At 35.5% G+C, this 22,500-nt stretch overlaps 1 protein-coding gene across 11 annotated transcripts in view; it reads left to right on the forward strand.

Moving 5' to 3' along the window:
- Positions 1-22,500, forward strand: part of LOC137645794 (trichohyalin-like) — a 996,644-nt gene that overhangs the window by 903,618 nt on the left and 70,526 nt on the right. For 2 of the 11 annotated variants that reach the window (XM_068378735.1, XM_068378736.1), the window contains exon 1: positions 14,370-14,512. The exons of 7 other annotated variants lie outside the window; for them this stretch is intronic. The gene's annotated coding sequence lies outside the window, so the exon portion shown is untranslated. Of the gene's footprint in view, positions 1-14,368; positions 14,513-22,500 lie in introns of those variants that run through there. 2 more of the 11 variants (XM_068378733.1, XM_068378734.1) reach the window with 2 other exon arrangements.

The following is a 22,500-nucleotide window of genomic DNA, read 5'->3' on the forward strand; positions in this document are numbered from 1 at the left end:
CGATATACCAGATTCTATCATACTCTTAGAAATGGGGATTTTTTATAGTAAAAACTATTAATATATGGTTGTGTTGCAAGGCTAATCACAGAAAAGGGACTATTCACATTATCGCAATACTTTGGTGATCCTTCACTGCTTTCCAACAAAGAATATGGGTTATTATTGGGAAGCTAATAATATTTATCGAAAATAATACCTAAATTACCAATAAAAAGGTTAGAAATCTTGACCTAAGTTGATCATATTTACTGGTATGGGAGAGTTTTAGTATCATGTATTATGTAAAAATACAAAGACTTTAAGTGACAGTCAAAATTAATCAGTCACATATTTTCGAATGGTGTATATATATTCCTTGTAGAGTGATATACTTGATTGGTCGAAGGGTGACTAATATATCCTTTGTGATGGATATTCATTTCCCAACATAAGCTGGTGCCGTTCATTGTATTGACGAATAGGGACAGGCGATAGTCTAGCCTTGAATTTTATGAAAGTTGTCCAACATTACAACTGAACTACGCCATCGAATCAATGATCTGGATAGGTGTAGAATTCGTGCATGAAGCTAGTTACATCCCTATATCGAAGTACTGTACACGGTAAGAGTTGGTGCAACGACTAACACTGTCTTAAAACATTGGATAGTCTGCATATACTACTACAAAAACAAATCTATAACAGAAAAATAAGTTGTATAAATGCTGTTTTTGACAGAAATGCATCAAAGAAATAATTGCAGCAAAGGAAGCATATGTTCTCTACAACCAAGGTTAACCAGAAAGTGTCAAACACGAATTTTCTTACATGATTAGCGCACATCTGCAGAGGGATTCATGTCATATTTTCGAAGGCATAGAGATCTAACCTGACTGAAATAAACCATAGCAGATTTTCAACAGCAGACAATAGTATTTTCGGGACAGGAAACCCATGTATTCTCTTGTTTCATAATTTCAGATGAACTAATGGAGACTGAAATCGGGCGCAAGCAACATTTAGAATATGTAAAAGATGTGTATCAGACATGGATGTGCAGGAACAGACACTAGTACAGCAATCAGACATATTTGAGCCCATATAACTTGGGGTGGATGAAACATTTTGAGACAAGACAATTGTGACAAGTCTGACACCTACTGTATCTTGAAATGTTATAGGAGATTGACTAAATATGACTAAAACAATGAACGAAATGAAAAGCGCAAATGTTGTGAACTAAGTCTCTCTGATCTTCGTACTTATCAATGCCTGATTTAGGTGTCATTACTAGTGAACCATTTGTTTTAAACTATATTTCATAATGACTGGTCATGAAGGGCTGAAATTAATAATGCATAATGAAATGCATAAGTGGAGGATTCAGAAAATTCCTATGTCAAATCAATACAATTTAGAAACCCGATGATGGTCATATTTGAAAATTGTTTGTGAATTGAAAAATCGATTGGAGATATTAATTTTCCTTTCGACTGTCCTTTTGAAATACAGAATTCTTTCAACATTTTTGCTTTTTTTACCATCGGAAAAATCATATAGTTATCTCTACTATAAAATAAATGTAATCTACGTTTCGGGGGAAAAAAAAATTAAGTGATGAGCAGAAAAACCTCAAAGATTCATAACTTGTATAAGGCTCATGTCTGATAAAGCGGTTGCATCTTCCGTTTAAGAAATGTAGCACTTCACCTAATTTCGTGCAGTAGTTATGAGTTAAAAAAAATAATAATTTTTAAACTTGATGAATATCTTAAGAGGATTATTTTCTAAAAAGTTGCTATAAATTTATAGATCATATCAGTATGAACTACAGTAACAAATCAAAAAATAAATTTTCAGGAAATTCTAGTTATGTTTGCCAATTCAAATGACATAGGAAAATTTCCAACCATTTTGTATGAAAGTTAAGCAATATAAAAAACACTGAGGCTCATTAGGAATCTATTCAAAGGATAATCAAAGCGAGGATGTAACTTTGTTGAAAATCAACTTTCGAGTGAATCGCAAATGTTTCATTGGCATTTAGTCTTTTCGGGAAATTCACGTCACACCTAAAGGGGTGTTATTCTATTGTAATTTTAGCATTGTTTTCCAGGATAATGACACCAATCTAAGTTGAACATGATTTGTAATGCATGAGTCTCCATGGTGTTTATAATTAGCTTCGAGCTCCCAAGAGAAACATTTTGAAATAGCGAATAAAATGCGAAATACCTTTTCGAGAAATTGGAAGTTTGACAGTAGCCCCCATTTTTTTTTTTTTTTTTTTTTTTTTTTGCTGTACTTGAATATCTGCTTCACCAGTATTTGTGATTGACAGAAACTTTTCTGCACACGATGAAGTAACAATTTGAATTTGCCTTTCAAGAACCAGATATAAACTTATATTATACTGGCTGCTGATATTTACTAGTACTCCCCCCTCTATAAAGAGAAAAATAAGGTTTCTTCCATGTCAATAAACTTTACTCTCTATTAAATACCCTTTTCAAATTGAGATGGCATCCATTATGCTAACATGGAAAATGCTTAGTTATGGCATCTATCTTGTAAAATCATCTGTCATTTATTCACATTTTTAGGTCACCATTAACAAATGATTAATTGGTTGTTATCCTCATGAAATAATTATGAATATTTCCTTTTTGTGGTTTTGTAATAAGCAGTTGAAAGTTAATCTAGGTTACAAAAGCTGCTGTAATCAAGCAGACGTTTTCACAATGATCCACTTGTGTAAATAATCATATGGATCAAAATTCAATATATACAATTAAAAGTTCTACAATAGCTCTCTCTCTCTCTCTCTCTCTCTCTCTCTCTCTCTCTCTCTCTCTCTCTCTTCTTTTTTTTCTTTGCAACATAGTTTAGTTAATACATCTTTGTGATTGGATGTCTGGCTTCAAAGAAATCAGTAAGCTATTACAGGGACGAAAGGGAGGTATCTCATACTTAATTTAGACTTACTTCTGGTTTTTAGGAGCAAAGTTTTGACGAAGTTTCTTAATAGGAATTAAATCAGTTTATCTCGGCTTCTTTTACGCCAAGGAAAATTTGCTGTATCTTTCCTTGTCATTTTATCACAAACTTTTCTCCTTTGTTTGATTTGTTTTTATATTTATGAATTCATCAGTTTTCTTCGTTTTCCGATATTTTCGGAATTTATTGTTTCAAATACACAAAAAAAAAATCATACATTTTGTATTTAATTTCATGTGGATAGGTGTAGTTTTTGTAAGTAGAATCAGTAATGATATTTTTGTTTACACGATGGCTAATAGAAGTAGAGGAGGTAAGTCTCCTCGTCACTGATGGAATATTTAATTAGGGTTTTGAACTTTATAGGGAACATTTCTTGTGATTACTTAGCTTTTCACGAGGATAAGTTGATGAGCTTATTCTGTTTTTATATTACGCAATAATAGCGTTTTTTAACCTTTAGCTGTTTATGGCACAAAACATCACATGCATATCGTGCTATAATTATTTTAGCGTTCGATGGAAGAATAATTTGCTGTAAATAATGAAAAAGGATAAAGTTGAAAGCAGAAGAAAACTATAAACTGAATTGGCAGAATACGATAGTATTGCAACATCCATATAAGCAGCGTTGCAACGATAATGTGTTTCTACTCCATTTCATTCCTTCTCTGCTTCCCGTATTAAGGACATTTGCAGAAGGCGTTTTGTCACCGCTGCATCGCTGGTCTTGAAAGCACCAAAAGATGTTGGAATAAGCTCTTTTTAATGACTCAGACACCCTTGTTGAAAGAAAATTGAAAGACGTGTGTTTGGTCTTAGAGAGAGAAACTGTGTGTGACTGAGGGAAAGAAATAAGTCGGGTGATTTTTGAACGGTTCGATTCGATGTATACGACGACGGAAATGTCTTTCTGTGATGGATCGAGAGGATCCTTCATGAATGGATTGAGGGCAGCAAAAGTCTTTCTCCTTTGCTAATCCTAAGGCGTTCTTTGTCTTTTTCTCCGTATCAATTAATGCTTTTCAACGCAATCCCTTTTCTATGAATGTTTTCAACTCTTAGACGATATGTTTAAAAAGGCTGATGGAAAACAGCAACCCACATAGATGTGGGGAAAGCTGAAGACAAAGAAGAAGATTAATGCTCTTCAACTACTGTATTTGTCAAACGAAACCTTTCGCTGTTTAAGATCTCACAGTTAGAGGTTTTGATGTTATTGATCACTATCTATCACCGAGGAATGTTTATTGATTAGCATAGTACTTGTTATTCACTGTTATTCATTAACGTCCGTATGATATATCATGCAATTCGGTAAATAAGCTTTAGATTTATAATGTTTTCAATATGGTATAGAGTCTGCTGAACAAAGGATATAATTTTACGTTGAGGAGTGACTTGTAACTATTTTAAAAGGGTAACTACACAGTTAAAAGAAAAAAAATAATTTGAAGTGGAAATTCTCCGTGAAATATACCGTTCTAAGCAGTATTTCAGTAAATACCTTATTATTATTTTTTCACAGGTTGGTGACCATAATACCACTCCTTAACGTCAATAAATCCTTATTTTAAAACGGTATATTCCTAGCAACATCTATTCAAGGATTTTTACCGCTTTTACAGCAAATTTTTAGCAGTGAAGGCAAAACAGTTATAACAGAAAAAGATCATGCTTTTCATGTATGAACCACAAGTAGGGTATCTGGAAGTAATTAATGATGGTAATGGTGATTAAGGTTTATATTGTCTTAAAATAATGAAAGTAGGCAATAACAAATAATGATTATGAAAACCATCAGATAAGGACGTTTGCAACTGATTTACGTTGAAATCCGTTTTTGCACCGAAATATTCACGTTATTGTAAAGTAATTATCATTGTTACTAGTGTATAACTCCATCTGCTATTGTTCCATATGTCGTTTTCCTATTAAAATCATTATTTTTCTTGGACTATAATTGCTGCAAATGGCATCCTGTACATAGTTTACAGGATTTCCAAACTTAAGATATATCAAAATAGATTTTGGTTTCTCCAGTTCATCGCCATTGGCTCATCAGGTTGAATCTCCAAAGGGGCTGATATATTAATTTGGTACAAACTGTGAATTAGGTAGCTGTTAGGTAGTTAGCTGTGATAAGTCCTTTAAAAGTCCTGTTAAGAACTGGAAGGTTAATACCTAGTTATATATATATATATATATATATATATGTATATATATATATATACATATATATATATATATATATATACATATATATATATATATATCACCCGATCCATGCCCGGAGCGGACGACTGCTGGACGGACCACAGACTCCTCATCTCCCGACTCTCCGTGACGACCCTACGACCACCCAGAAGGGCACCTGACAGCGTACCACACCAACGCTTTGATTGCAGTAAGCTCCGCAACCCACAGGTGGCACAGAACTATAAGGAGGCCTGCGAACAATACCCCGCAGACCCCGTGGGTCAGGCCACTGTTGAGCACCACTGGACCACCCTCAGAAACGCCATGGTCCGTGCCGCGGAGGAAACACTAGGCTACACCACAAAGAAACGGCAGGATTGGTTTGATGAGAATGATGCTACCATCTCTCTTCTCATTGAAACCAAACGACAAGCACGCCTGACTTTGGAAAACCAACCAACAGCAGCTAACAAATGTGCTCACAAGGTGGCTGAAGCTGGTTGCCAAAGAGGGATCCGTGAAGCCCAGAACACCTGGTGGCAAAGAAAAGCTGCAGAAATACAGAGTTTCGCTGACCAACGTGACCTGCGCAGCTTCTATGCAGCAACAACGGAAATATTCGGTCCCACACGGTCATCAGTGGGCAGCCTGAAGGACGCGGATGGGGCCACGACCATCACCGACAGCGAGGGCATCCTGGCCAGGTGGAGGTCTCACTTTGAGAACCTCCTCAATGACCAAGCAGACACCCCAGACGATCTCCTGCGAATGACCCCGCAGCATCCCGTCCGTCACTGGATGGCACTACCACCCTCCATCCATGACTTCAACAAGGCCCTGCAGCGCATGAAGCCCGGCAAAGCCCCAGGGCCAGACAGCATCCCGTTGGAGCTCATCACTCACGGTGGCCCCGGCTTGAGGAACCGTTTGATGCTCCTTATACTAAAAATATGGGAGACCAAGACCCCCCCCCCCAGTGACTTCCGCGATGCAAACATCATTACCATCTTCAAGAAGGGAGACAGGGAGAACTGTAACAACTACCGGGGAATATCACTACTAAGCATCGCGAGTAATATTTTCGCTCAGATTCTCCTTGACCGCCTCCTTATTCTCGCAGAAGACGTCCTGCCAGAGTCCCAGTGCGGCTTTCGACCTTCCCGCGGGACCATAGACATGATCTTCTGTGCCCGACAACTACAAGAGAAGAGCCTCGAACAACAACAGCCCATAATGTTCATCTTCTGGGATTTGAAAAAGGCCTTCGACAAAGTACCTCGACCTGCCATGTGGGCTGTCCTCAAAAGATATGGCTGCCCACCCGATTTTGTCAAGCTGGTGCATGCCCTCCATGACGGAATGGTTGGGAGAGTCTGCCACCAGAACTCTCTTTCAGACCCATTCCCCATCAACGGCAGCCTGAAGCAGGGCTGTGTTCTGGCCCCAACGTGTTTCTCGCTATACACCGCGGCAATGCTCAACGAGATTCCCCCAGACACACCCTCAGTCGACCTACGTTTCCGCATGGATGGAGGCGCTTTCAACCTCACTAGACTCCGCGCCAGAACCAAGACTACCTTGTGTGTGCAGTGCGAGAACTGCAGTATGCTGACGACAATGCCACCCCAGGTCAGACGGCAGAGGACCTGCAGTCGTTAGCTGATGCATACAACTCTACCTACGAACGTTTTGGGATGCAAGTCAACACAGACAAAACCAAGACCCTCGTCCAACATCCACCAGGACTGATGCTCCCTAACTTCAATACCACAGTGAATGACCAACCGTTAGAACAGGTGGACCAGTTCTCCTACCTAGGGAGCATCCTAACATCAGCTCCCACAAGCAAAAAGGACGTGGAGAACAGGATCAGGGCAGCCCACTCCGCCTTTGGCCAACTCAACTGCCGCGTATTCAACAACCACACACTGACAATGACCACCAAAATAATGGTGTTCAAGGCAGTAGTCCTCTCCACGCTCCTGTATGCATGTGAAACATGGACGCTATATAAAAACGATCTTAAAAACCTAGAACGCTTCCAACAAATGAAACTGAGGCAGATCTTAAAAATCCCCTGGGAGATCCACACCACCAACATTGAGGTCTTAGAACGTGCCTCGCTGACCAGCGTGGAGGCCACCATCATCCACCACCGCCTCCGCTGGATAGGACACGTGCATAGGATGGATCCATCTAGGCTCCCAAAGAAAATATTCTACGGAGAACTGACCCAGGGCACCAGACCACGAGGAGCCCCGAAAATGCGTTATAAAGATCAACTAAAGCGCACCCTGGCTCTAACTGACATCGATCCTTCCTCATGGGAAGAAACAGCCAGGGACAGGAAAACCTGGAGGAGTACAGTACACCATGTCACCGTGGACTTCGAGGAGAGCAGGAGACAAAATGAGGAGCCTAGGAGGAGAAGAAGGAGAGAGCGATTAGAACAGCCCCGCCCACCACCTACCCTCCCTTGTGAACACTGTCCGCGACTCTTCCACCACAGACTAGGACTTAACAGCCACATCAGACATAAGCACCCACCCCACAGATAGGAGGCTGATGGCTAACGACAGAACCCAATACTCGGACACGTGTGGGCGCCGACGACGACGACGACGATATATATATTGTTCTCTAGTCTTGGGTAGTGCCATAGCCTCTGTACTACTGTTTTGGGTTGGAGTTCTCTTGCTTGAAGGTACACTCGGGCACACTATTCTACCTAATTTCTCTTCCTCCTCTTTTGTTAACCTTTTTATGGTTTATATAAGAAATATTCATTTTAATTTTGTTACTGTTCTTAAAATATTTACTTTTTCCATGTTTCCTTTCCCCAATGGGTTATTTTCGCTTTTGGGGCCCCAGGGCTTATAGCATCCTGCTTTTCCAACTAGGTTGTAGCTTAAGTAATAATAATAATAATAATAATAATAATAATAATAATAATAATAATAATAATAATAATAGTACACACACACACATATATATATATGTATATATGTATATATATATATATATATATATACATACATATATATATGTGTGTGTATGAGTATTTAAATATATACATATATATATAGTATATATATATATATATATATATGTATGTATATATATATATATATATGTGTGTGTGTGTGTATGAGTATTTATGTATATATATATATATATATATATATGCATATATATACTGTATATATATATATATGTATTTATGCATATATATATATATTATATACATACATACATATATATATATATATATATATATATATATATATATGTACATGTATAAATATACATATATTTATATATATATATATATATATATACTGTGTGTATGTACATATACACACATGTGATGTGAGTACATATATAACATAATTCCTGAAATTGTGCTTTACCGAATCCCATTTAAGGTACCCAGTTAAAGAGAAGTATTACCATTCCTGTAAGACATGTAATGGGAGATTTGATGTAGAGTAATTTCGCGATGGGGACCAAAATTGTCTGTTGGAGGCTCAGTCCAATGATTAATAAATGAACCTTTCCAAATTACTTATTGTTTTTCGCTTGGGGAGATAACAGCTAATTAAAACAACCACAAACAAAAATAGCCAAACCTTTAAGATATTTTTATTAAAATGAGAGAGAGAGAGAGAGAGAGAGAGAGAGAGAGAGAGAGAGAGAGAGAGTATCCTTGAAAATGAGTTCAGTTTTCATTCTGGTCATATTGGTTTATTCCCAGAACGAAGGTATTAAAAATAAAGTAAACAGAACTCCTTGTGATGAGACGAGGGAGTTTTCTTTTCACTTCAGCTATTCCAGTTTCCTCATATATACACTTACATGATACAACATTCCGGAGAAAAGTGAATAATCGTCATTCATATAATCATTTGATTTCAGATACATACCGTGTATCATCAGTGTTAGATCTAATTTCTACTTAAGATCAGTAAATAAGGTTGATTCTGATTCATTTGAATGAAGTGTTTACTTTCAGTAATGACACATTAAATTCAGTAGAAGGCTTTTCAATCTAAAACCAACCCCTATTACTTTTATCACATATGATGCACGTGAACCTCCTCAACGGAAACTTTATTTATCTTTACGAAGTTATTATTCCTTTCCAAGTCAAAGAAAAAAAAGATAATTTAAAATGGAAATAGCAGGAATGTTTCATTTTCTAAAATGCGGCGAGTTCTTAATTGAGAAAGTTTTAGAATTAAATCATAGTAATGCAGAAGGAACTCAGAAGTTAGTTCAACCCAAAACGTTTAGGGATGTAAAGTTTTTTAAGTTATATATTTATCTCCCTTTTGTAAGAGAAAATTCTCTTAAAGCCTCTTCCCGTTCAGACTCATTATTGAAGAGACCACATTTAAATAAAGTGTCTCAGGTAATAACTTGAAATAGCGAACATTGAATAAAGTGTCTCAGGTAATAACTTGAAATAGCGAACATTGATTCACTCAAAATGGAATCATGCAGAGCTATATTGAACTGATCTAATTTTCAGAGAGCCAATGTGAGGCGATGTTCACCCTGTAGTAATAGTCTTAAAGAAAGAATTATTGAGAAAGAATTGAAAAATTTGGAGACTGGCTGCAAGATAATGAGACCTACTTTGAATTGAATTTTGAACACTAATGCTCTCACTCATACAAAGGAAGTTCGTATGATGACTATAAGGGATTTGAATTAACGTACTTTACTGACAAAGCCAGTTTAAAAAATCTTATCAGGACAGTGAAGTACAGTTCGGAAATTTACGCGAAAAGGTTTGATAAAGATTTGGATAAGCTTTAAATAGTTTTTTAAATGCAAAGTATGTTAAGTGAAGTTTGCTTCATCGCCCCAAATAATTTCTAAATTGTCATGAAGATCTTAGGAACCCATTAAAACATTGAAAATCTTCCGTTTAAGGAAGCCCTTAAAAGATTAGAATTAAACTACTGGTAGATTCCGTAAATAGAATATTGCATTGGTATATTGTGAAGGATAAACCAAAGCTGATCTATTAGTACCAACCATGAATTTTCTCACATTTTCCAACCATGTACTTTCATAAACTTGCTTGCAATATTCTCCTCCATATTCTTCTCTTGAAAAGCACTGGGACAGTCTCAGTATTTATTAAATATTGTTACTGATCATCGCTGCATCATAGCATCATATGCTTTCACCAACCATTTCACCTACGTTTTATCCTAAAAACTAATGTCAATACTCTTAGCAAATATTCTATTGAACTATACATCTTTACCATTTGTTTGTGATATTTCTATTAAAAATAATGGAAAATTTGATAATAGCCGAGAATTCCAGGTATAATCAGTAATCAAATACCCTTATAAATAGCGCAGTTACATCTATCACATCTTTATTGGAGAACAAAGCATATACTCGTCTCACTCACAGTTTTAGAATACTTTTCTCATCCTGATATTGCATACCATGGTGAGGCACTTGTTTAGTGTTAACAAACATGTCTCAAGATCTCAAGTCACAGGCAGTAAAACACATCATCATTACTCTTTTAGAATGAATGGGATAGTCCCTGCTAAATAATCAATTACGCACACGAGCTGCAATATCATACACAAACACCCACCCACACACACCCATATATATATATATATATATATATATACTTGAATTTGAAGGATAAAATTTTTAATCTTCTAAAACAAACATATCTTATATTTATACAAAACAAATGCACGTAGGCGTATAAATGTGTTGGTTTGTTTCGTTCAAAGAATAAATTTTCCGAATAGGGTCGCAGTTAGAGCACTTCTCAATTAGAACAATTTAATAAGTTTTCGTGGTTTGAGGCAAAAGGTGGAAGTCTGACAATAACATGAGATACACATCTCCCAGAAGGGCTTTGCGATATATGGTCTTGAATCAAGGAAAATAAATCGGATACCTCGACAGATAAATGGAGGGAATATTCTTTTTCTCTCCGGACTAAGTTTGATTTATTTCTCCAATAAGGAAAGCAAAGAGAATTTAAGCGAGAATGGGGCATTCATCCGTTTGCATGTGTCTCTGAAATTTGAGGGGGGGGGGGGGATGATGAAATCAACGTCTTTCATTCTTAAAATCATTTAGCATTCATAACACTAATGGTCAAAAACAAAAGTTTTTCTTGAATAAATTGAGAGAGAGCGGTATCATATTTTCTAATGAACTATCTATATTTATTAAAGTTACGCATGCCAAAATCTATTAACAAACGACTGAATCGTATTAAATTTATCGTCTAAAATATTTGGAACTCTGGCATGAACGTAGTAAGTCGATAGCTTATTTTTTATGATATTTGTTAAGTCTGGTATGACCGCAAACGAAAAATAACCTAATTGTTTGCTTAAACAAAGATCTGAGTGAGCATTCAGAAATATATTCATGATACATACCTGTATATTATTGGGTATCGCAATATCTAAGAACCACAAAGTGGCTCCTATTTAATTATTCAGAGTGAGACAAACACTAAAATCTACTACTATACTTTGATCATACAATATGTTAACATTAACATAAAACTTGTAGATTAATTCCCGTTCTTCATCGTTGCACAGAGATAAGGTTTTTCCAAGGAAATTATTTCTTAATTATTAGTATGTATGAATTTTAATCTACAATAAACGGATTTAACTGCAGAGCTAATATAGGATGCCAAAAAACAGAAATAGATTTCATTTCTTCAAGCTCTATCTACAACAAACTACAATAACATCTAAATAATAACAAGATCATCAGACTTCCTAAGAATCTTTATGGCGTTCCTTATAATTGTATTTGGAAAGCTCTGATTGCTCTGTCTGCAATATTGCTAGTACTTGTAACCTTATGTAGCAAGGTCCTATACCAAAGCCTTTACCAAAAACTTGTATTTATAGTTATATCTAGAAAGACGTGATTTCTATAAGCGTTCAAAATTTTCTTTTCCAATCATATTATGCGACAAAATTTGAGGTAAACAAATTGTTAAGTTTTCCTTAACTGTATTAAGAAAAGAAAACTTCATTTACAAAGAGAAATGACCATCACAAATTTTAAGTGTCTACGGTTAAGTATGACATTCACTCACAATAATTTTCAAATTTATAAATGAGGTTCGATAAGTGTTTGCAAAATTAGTTAATAATTCATACATTTACAAAAAAAAAAAAAAAAAAAAAAAAAAAAAAAAGACTACGCTGGGGAAGTAATGACTGTGATTGTTAATATTTGCCTTAGCAAGAACACTTAGCGTGATCTGATACCAATACACACAGAGTTTGTCTGTTTTTTTTATTTTTTAGGTCGACATCAACACCCCATAATAAAGATATATATTTTATAATGCTGCAAAATCATTAAGGATTGTGAATCTCGAAACTCTGTTTATTAAAAAAACAGCATCAATATGCAAATAAGGTTTACAATTCGAATGACTATTTAGCAGAAATGGGAATCAAATAATGAGGAGTCTCAGAATACGAAATTTGTATTGGTTTACGGGAGATGTCAATACAGAAATTAAATTTTGTTCTTTAATGAATTTGGCAAAATCTGATAGACTTTGAATGCATAGAAAGAGCGCCCGTTGTTTTTCCTCTGAAATAAATATTGCATTGGCACTTTTTGGTTACTCTAATCAATGATTATTGTCTTTAATAAAGGGAAAAAACAGAGCACAGAAATTGTTAGACTAGATCGAATACAGCAATCAATATATCAGATTTCATATTTGTGGAGTGAAAAGGCAGTTGTTATTTTTTTTTTCAATTGTGGAAATGTTTAAGCGACAAGGGTGTTACTCACTTATGATGAAATTTATACCATAATATACAGTCAATCTTACAAGGCTTTCTTGATTATACATTAAACAAACATTTGAAATTTATTCTTTTTTTCTTCATAGGAAGATAATGAGTTAATGCCGTCAGTGTATATCTTTAACGTTTTTATATCAACAATTTTCTTATCAGTCGATTTTCAGGTTCAAAAGGCGTCTATTAACCATAATGACATCTTGTTTAGCCTATCAAGTTTTAAGGGGAAACTAAAGCTGCTTGATTATCCTCGTCATCTTAACATCTTTGGCAAGATTGCCTCGTAACGAGGATTCTTATAATCATTAAAGAGCCTTTATTAGCTTTGGGGTGAAAAGTAGATGTCGGGGGAGGAAGGCCAAACATAATCACCAAGATAGCTGTGTGAGGAAAGATGATTGAGGTTAAAATAGCAAAGAAAATATTTACCTTTGAGAGAGAGAGAGAGAGAGAGAGAGAGAGAGAGAGAGAGAGAGAGAGGACGTCAAGGAATGGAGGTGGCTGTTTGGTTACCTCACAAAGAGACAAAGACACCCAGGAACTCACACATACAAAAAAAAAAATAAGAGGGTAGGTTGAGGGGGATGGAATGACGAAGAGACAAAAGGTATCAAGGTTCCCCACCCTTCTTTCTCCAAACAATTTATAGACAATAGGTACGTACTTATTGGATCCGTAGCAGCAATTTACTTAAATAATTCATGTTGCAAGAACGTTATCACCATATAGTGGCGATGATATGATACAAGATGTTGGCATACTATCTATATTTACTCCACACTAAACAAGCACGAAGTATATCCGATCTTAGAATTATAAAATGAAAATAACGTGTTCACGTAGTCCCTTTAAATCTTGACACCTATGAAACAATAATTTGTATCATCTTCACAGAAAGCTTTTTATCGATTGCAACACAAGATATGATAGACGTCTGTGTCTCTTTTTTTACGCTGAGCCTGAAATGGCCTCGGGGATCAGAAACGATGACAAGAGCCCTTGGTTAAATGTTGTCTAGGGGGACGCGGATGACTATTTCTGTATCCCCTCGGCAAGTGCTTTGGTGCCTTGAGTTGCCGGAAGTTTCTTCTAGGCAAAATTCTTTGCAACCCTTCGTTATCACGTTTCACTGGAAAACCGTCTGTTTAGCTTGAGTGATGAATGAACCAATGGATGTTTGTCAATACCATGTTTTGTTTAGGAGATTTGAAAGATTACAAAGTATATGAATGATGCATGAGAGAGAAAACGGTCACCAAAGAAAACGTGAGAGCATGACGCCAAACTGGGTTGTTCGCTTCCCCTCACGGACGGAGGAAACCTTTGCATTCTCTTAGTCTCCACCTACACATCTTACACATTTCCTCCTCCTCCTCACCTTCTCACACCTCACTGACCTACACACACATAAACACACACATACATGCGCACACATATCTGTACACTTCTCTCTACCGCAACCTCAGTGATAAGTTGTCTACGCCAGAAGTCCTGTTTGTGAAGTTCTGTTTGTAAAAGTGATATTATAAGAATTTACGTTTAAAGGTCCATTAAGATGGTCTGAGTGCCGGCTAGAAAACGGATGTTAAAGTGTTTTAACTGGTGAAAACTTGCTTGAAATGGAGTTGACTCAAATGTAGTGTGAAGACAAATATAAATTGGTAGACGATGACTAACTTTCAACTGAAAATATTGTGAATGGTTGAAGTATTTGTATGTGAATCATTTTCTTTACTCGGATAACCACGTACAATGTCTGTAAATGAACAAAAGAAACAAAAATTTTACAAACTGATTCTATTAAAATCACCAGGAATAACAGCCAGATACTGAGAAGTATTTAGAAATCATGATTTGTCATATACGGATTTATTTCCCCATAGCAATATATATATATATATATATATATGTATATATTAATATATATATATATATATACTAACACGTGTTGGCGTCTGTGTTTATGCGTGTGATGTTTCATGATTTCAACGTGTAGGGGGATGTTTTAACCAAACTTTTAATTTGGTAGCTAGTCAGTTGTGGTGGTCACCGCGTAAGCTGATAGGGCCATTGTGGTGTAGCTTGTTTCCTCACAACAATAGGAAGGTTTGGGTGAACAAAATATATATGCACATAAGAGCTTTATATCATAAAGAGACATATTGTACCACATTACATGAACAGGCAGCCGAGACATTGCGTCAATCTCTGTATGTGCATTCTTTTGCATATCTTTATAAATAAGAGACTTATACAAGATCTGTATAGACTGTGTATACATGCCTCAATGTGTTGTAGAGGGTTCTTAGAGGATAAAATCATTTCCCTGCCAGACAATGACAAGGATTAACATGAAAGCCAAGAGTAAGACCGGTATTGGTAGGCTACTCACAAAAACTGACAGGTTTTCATGGCAAACTTCCAGAGTGTTAATGGTCTTATACTTACAAATGCTTTATGGCCCTGAACATGAATACGACAGTGACAACAAGAACATGTGCAATGAAAAGATTTAAATCAGACAGAACGTTTGTAAAAGATATATAAAGTGAGGAATAAGAACAATTTAGCAAGAGAACGAGACATTTAAAACTACTGTAATGAAGTTATTGTTTTCTTAAAAAAAAAAAAAAAAAAAAAAAAATGGAGATGATTTTTTTCGTAACTAAATTAAAAAAAGAACCTACCTGATCTTTTACAGCTCAGATTTTAGGAGAAATGATACAAAGAAACGACAGCACGGGCTTAACAAAGACTACAGTACTTCCCAGGTCCTTATTCATCTCTCTCTCTCTCTCTCTCTCTCTCTCTCTCTCTCTCTTATATATTTATATATATATATATATATATATATATGTGTGTGTGTGTGTGTGTGTGTGTGTATACACTAATATGTAAAGAAAGATTAGCATATCTTAAAGAAGGCAATATTTAGATTTTGCTGGCAAACTCAAAACGAGTTTCTGAATATTCACTAAACAAAGTTTATGGTCGAATGTTCCTTATTTTGCTTTGGACCACTTAACACAATTCATATATTTCCATGCATATAATACTTTATTTACATTTACGTATGTCTGAATTAGCTTGGGTACCTTACAGCCATGCAATTTTGTATCCGCTTTTACACATACAGAAAAGTACAGTATGTGTGTTAGAGTGTTGGAGTCTTTCAAAGAACATGCTGTATGTATAGGTATACAAAGAATATTAGATTTCAGCTTTCCATCATTCTTTGTCTGCCCTGTAGATGCCGCCATAACCGTCCAACACATTGCCTGTTGCTGTATAGATACATAAAGCTGTCTGTTGGCTGTATAAATAGAAAATGAATCCACCTTTCCCCCTCTTCAACCCATAGTCTGGCTGTTGGAATTCCGTTGCAGTGCGGACGTGTCTCGGATGCTCTAGGCAGGGTGGGTCGAATGAAGAAAGGTGCCTAACTTGCGACTAATTATTGCTATACTGTTCTCAAAGAACGCTGGCTAATTTGGATGATCTACAGTATTAGCTCTTCACACACACACACACACACACACACATATATATATATATATATATATATATATAATGCTGTTGTTATTTTATACATAGAATTTCTAAGGAATGTAAAACACGGAATCTTTTATGAAATCGTATTGGGATTCATTTACTTTCATAACACTGATACGATCACGAATTTAAGTCTAATGTCATTGATTTTTCCTCCTCGATAGTTTTCTTTTTCATATCCTTTTGTAGAGCCTGGCTCTCTTTCGGAGTATCTGTCTGTTGTCTGACGTCAGCTGCGGGGCTCTACCTGCTCTCTTTCCTCTTCCCTCTTTAAAATGCACTCATATCTGTGATTCATATGAATTCGTCAGGAGGAATTTTCCATGTTCATCTCTGTGTAACAAGAAGAAATAACTGAAACTCGAACAAACACTGCAAATTCACTTTGCTGGGGAAAATATCCGCCGGCGTATGAAAGCGCTCATGCGTACGATGTGAGCGTTGTGTTGGCATTTGATGATTTAGGAGCACGTTAATTAGCAAGTTCCATTACAACCATTTCACGAACGTACGCATATTCGGGGCCAGTTGCCTTGGAATGTAGATCTGTGTGGTCCTACTCGCTTACATTCGTTCGTTTAATATTTCCCTTTTCTTTTATACATATATTTATATTATATGTATATGATAGCATATTTGACAACACGTAGATGTATGTTTACATATTATATACTCCAGTATTTAACTGTGGAAAGAAGAATAAGTATCAAGAATACGCTCACTTTTGTCTTTTATGAGGTAACTAACCTTTCCATTTGTAATCTCATCTACAGTATTATCACATCACAGTCTAAAGTTGGTTTAGGATTAGATCTTTTTGAGTTTGCTGCCATTCATTTCCTGCGGAATTTGTTGTTTCTGTAAGTGAGCTGTTGATATGGGGAACTTCTATTACCACAGTTGATAACAAACCTAAAAATGTTGCGGCTTTTGTTGCTGAGGGGTGGAAAGTTTGTTTCATGAATTTTTTGTTGATATAGTTCATAATGAACTTGTGAGAGTAAAATATTTATTCAGATATATAGTTTAGAATTTTTGCTATTTTTTTTTCTTTTATATAAACATCAGGTTGTAGTAGATAGACGTTCACGATTTGTTTTGGTATTCCTTTATAAGGGGATTAGGTAAAATATGAGATGTTGTGGAATGCACCAAATTTCATCATTGAACTATGCTCAACAATGTGTGGTTGTTTACTTTAATGGAACAATATTTGATATGATGGTCTGATTATTTATGCTTAATGGGCTAGGATTTATAGAATGAGATCTGCGTTAATTCTTGTTGTTATTGAACTAAATTGCTAGTCCATGCAGCAATAAATTCACCAAGATATAATTTCTTTTATTTCCAGTTAATGATTACCATTAAACAACTTTCTTGGGTAGTCAACCTGATTATTATTATTCTGGGAAAGATGCAAATGATCAAAAGTAGCAAAGAAATCCCGCAACAAAATTTCCTTTTTAACACGATACGATCTTGTTTGTATGGAAAGTTTCGTTTATGAGTTTTCCAACACTATGATATGCCAATATACATGTATAATTCTCAATTAGTGGACATTTGGAAAGTAGGTAATATATATATATATATATATATATATATATATCCCTTTCTGAGTAGGGATACCTAAAAGTGGTGAAAGGGTTTGTTTATCACCGTGATTAGCAAAGCTTTACTAGTCAAGACCACCCATACTAGATTGATCTGCTGTGAGCGATCAGACAAAAGTCTTCCATCAACAACAACCCAGACTCGCCAAACCCCAAACATGAATTGACATGTCTGAGGGCTTTGTCCTACAAGCGAACTAGAAACGGCTGTATTTGCTGTTGCTGTCTTGTTGATGAAACTGACAAAATAATGCTTAAATATAATAACATACACACAAACATACGCGTAGACATAGATATATTTGTTTGGATGTGTGTGAATATATATATATATATATATATATATATATATATATAAAACGAAGTCTATAAAAACGTTTGTTTTCTTAACTTTTTTATTTCCGCGGTTTTTAGGATTTGTGTGGATTATAAGGAGCTGTGATTAATGAACCTTTAAAATAATGAAGCAAACTACGCTTTGTAAATCCGTTCCTAAAGAGCGATCGTCCACTGCAATCTTAACCTACGGCGAGACATGTCGCAAAGAGGAGAGTTCATCCTCTAAATTGCATTTTAACTGGCCCGGATTTATTTATAATCTGCAACATGATGCATCAATCATAAGTTCAACACACACAAATTCATATATCTATGTACATATATATATATATATATATATATGTATATGTACTGTACATATATATATATATATATATATACATATATATATATATATATATATATATGTATATATATATATATATATATATATTTATGTTCAAGGATTGTGGTAGCCTATTGGAAACGCCCCCACCCCTACTTGGCAATCTGCCGAACTGGGGTTCGAGTAACCCTCAAGCTTGTAAGTCCTGTAGCGACTACAACCTCACCATCCTTGTGAGCTAAGGGTGGGGGTTATGGGGGAGCCTATAGCTCTACCTGCTGAGTCATCAGCAGCCATTGCCTGGTCCTAGCTTGGATGAAGAGGTGGCTGATGATATGGTTTGTCACTAGGAGGACATTGTCACTGTTACCTGTTTCTGCCATTCTCCCTAAACACACATAGCCTACATACACACACACACACACACACACACACACATATATATATATATATATATATGTGTGTATATATATATATATATATATATATGTGTGTGTGTGTGTGTGTGTGTGTGTGTGATTTTTTAAACTTGCCTATGACTTTTATTGTGTCATTCATTACAATAATTAGCAAACATCGGATTGTTTTAGTGTATTGAAATATAAAACAATTGTTAAATTAAACTGGTTCAGTAAGCTATTTTTATGTTGTCGTAGTGAATGAATTCTCTCTGGCTGCAAAATATATTTATTAATTGCTTATGAAACCTCCGTGGCCTGTTTTAGTGGCTTTGTTGATGGCTTCGCAAGTTTCCCGATAATTCATCCGAGCAGAGTGATCAGATCAGAGGTTGGGGAATTATGTCGAATAATGTTGTAAGATACCCCTGTGTGAGTATCCAAACACGTATATTAGATCGAATATACGGTATGCATGCAGAGTCAAGTACATCCCAAAATTTTGTTCATTCATATTCGTTAATAATTGTCATCTGGTTTTAAAATGAAATGGCCAGTGAGGCGTGATTAAATGGCCCCGTGAGCATTATAGACACATACTGTAAAAGAGCTGGTTTCTCTATTGACTAACTTTGCTACTTAATTAAGCACCTAGGACAATTTATTGGTGTGGTCAAAGTGCTGGATAATATAAGTCTAGCTATAGGTTATTCCTTGGTACCTGCAGATAATCGATATTGTAATATCCTGCGGCTGCAACCCTTATTGGGAAAAAATACGTAATTCAAAATGATGGTCAGCATTACCGAGTAGTCCTCCCTTTACGGGGAAGCAGTAAGATGAACGTTTTCTCGTTAGCTGAAGACTTTCAAGGCATGTTCTCATAAGGTTCAATTCCGTTCTCGGTAGTCTTTTGCTGTTCTGAAAAGCCATTATCTTGGAAATTGCTTTCTGGAAGAATACATATACTTACTGACAAGATAAACTTCATCCCTATCTTTTGATATTATTTTGAAAATATTATCTAAAAGTAATGTATTTGAATGCCATTCTATCCATTTTATTTCGCCAACGTTCAAGCATTCGCCTAACCCCAAGAACAAGTCCCTTTTATTATTTAGCTTCTGCTTTTCTGTTTCCTTTGTACTTCCTTAATTCAGTATGTTGCTTTCACTCCTTGTTTCCCTTTGCTTCTCTCATTCACAAATTTCTGTCCTTCTGCTTCTCTCCTCCTCAGATCTATCGCGAAAACCCCTTTCCCCTCGTTTATGAAAATGCCTCTCATCGGATATTGCGATGCAATCTGTTATTCCCCTTCCATCCATTAAGCTGTCTCATTCTTTCTATTTGTATCTTACTCTCTTAAGGACTTTAATAAGAGAAATTCAACACTTATTCATTTTGTAGCTTCCTTAATTATTATACATTAGTCTTTCTATCTATATCTCTCCAAATATCAGCTTTTATTCATTTAGTAATTTCCCCAATGATTAAACATTAACCTCTCTCTCTCTCTCTCTCTCTCTCTCTCTCTCTCTCTCTCTCTCTCTCTCTCAAAATATATATCTTCTATCTCTCTCCCAATAATGGGATTAACCTTCTCCCCCTCGTCCTTTAGGAGCTGAAATTGGATTAATGAAAAGTTTTAATTTCTGCTCATTTGTTTATTGGTGGTTTTTCTATACGGGAATAAAAATACATTTTATGGGCCAGTAATTTAATTTGGTCGGCATCGTTTCGTCGTTATCATTCGGAGTTTGCCTAGTTATTTATGTAAGCTCTCTTCGTGCCTAGAGACGATATCATCATACAAAGATACGAATTTTGTTATTCTTCTGTCATCATTAGTGAGAATCACTCATCGCTCAGGACAAGGCCTTTTGTCGGTTGCTATTTTCAGATGGAGGAAGCAATTTCCCTGAAACATATTGGTTTTTATCTTTTGGTCTAATGCTTTGATGGCCGAGAAACCCATAAGAAAATAAATCAACTTTGAGTTGGATGCAGATTAGCTCTTTCTTGTGGCCAACATCTTACATAGCTTGGTTGTCGCACATTCCGTTTGTATAAACGCCATAGGTGGCTTGTGAAGATGTATCTTTATTCTAAAATTAGCTTTTATGTTTGTACAAAGACCTGTGTTTAGTCGCTCGATCTTTGTAGCCAGTGTCTGTATTTTACATACCTATGATCACATTTTGACTTGAGCAGCATAGCTTTCGTGTTGCTTACTTTCATCTTCCGCTCCGGTTCTTAAGAGAACAACTGACTGTTAATGACATTCCATTTAACGTTTTACATTGTGTATATTCATTATATCTGACAATGATTAAGATGAACACTAGTTTAAGTCTTAGCCAGACCCCAGCCTAAGCCGTTGAGGAGATTTGCTTCCTTAATAATGATACATTACAACAGTTACGGGGATTAGAAGCTAATGCTGATAAAGGAGCCTTCTTAGATGAAATGCCTTAACATGTTGAGGACGTTTACAGAAACACCGAGAATCCCCAAGTTTTCTAACTTACAAGTATATCTACTGAAGACGAATGTAGGTTTACAAAAATAAAGTTATTTCATTCGAAGAATTATAATATAGATTTGAATGTTTTTCAAGAGTTGAGACTCGTCATACAAGAGACACAGGACTTGTTCTTTGACTGGAACAACGATCAGAAATTCAATCGATGAGATGAAGAACGCTGATAAATTATCTAATTCACTTGAAAAAAAAAAAAATTCGTAGGAGAAAATCAAGATAAAGAAATAATGACAAAGATGTATCCTTCGTTAAAAAGATTACGAGGTGTGCCAGCAGAATTTTTTTTTTTTTTTTTGGGGGGGGGATACTGATAATAATTTCTAAGTATGAATATCAACCATAGAGGATAATTAGTTTTCCGTTACAATATAGGATAATTAATGGAATCTGCAAAATGGAAACAAATCATTCTTTTCGGTAATATTTTTTATCTTAATTTGTCTGCATCAAACTTTTCGGAGGGTTAAGTTTTTAATATGATATATTCTTTTATTTTCTTATCTAATTAAAAAAAAATCTTATCTAAATAAAAAAAAAATCATTTATTTGTAAATGATTAACTTATTTGAAACTTTTCAAGAGTTTTTTCCCATAATGTGACTCCCTTGGCACTTATCTTCACTGCATTCATAGAATAATGATCATAAGAATTTAATATCCTTAAATTATAGCTTTTTCTAATATTCTCAAACGTTCAACAAGTCATAAA

The sequence above is a fragment of the Palaemon carinicauda genome, chromosome 8 (assembly GCF_036898095.1).
Source record: "Palaemon carinicauda isolate YSFRI2023 chromosome 8, ASM3689809v2, whole genome shotgun sequence".
NCBI lineage: Eukaryota > Metazoa > Arthropoda > Malacostraca > Decapoda > Palaemonidae > Palaemon > Palaemon carinicauda.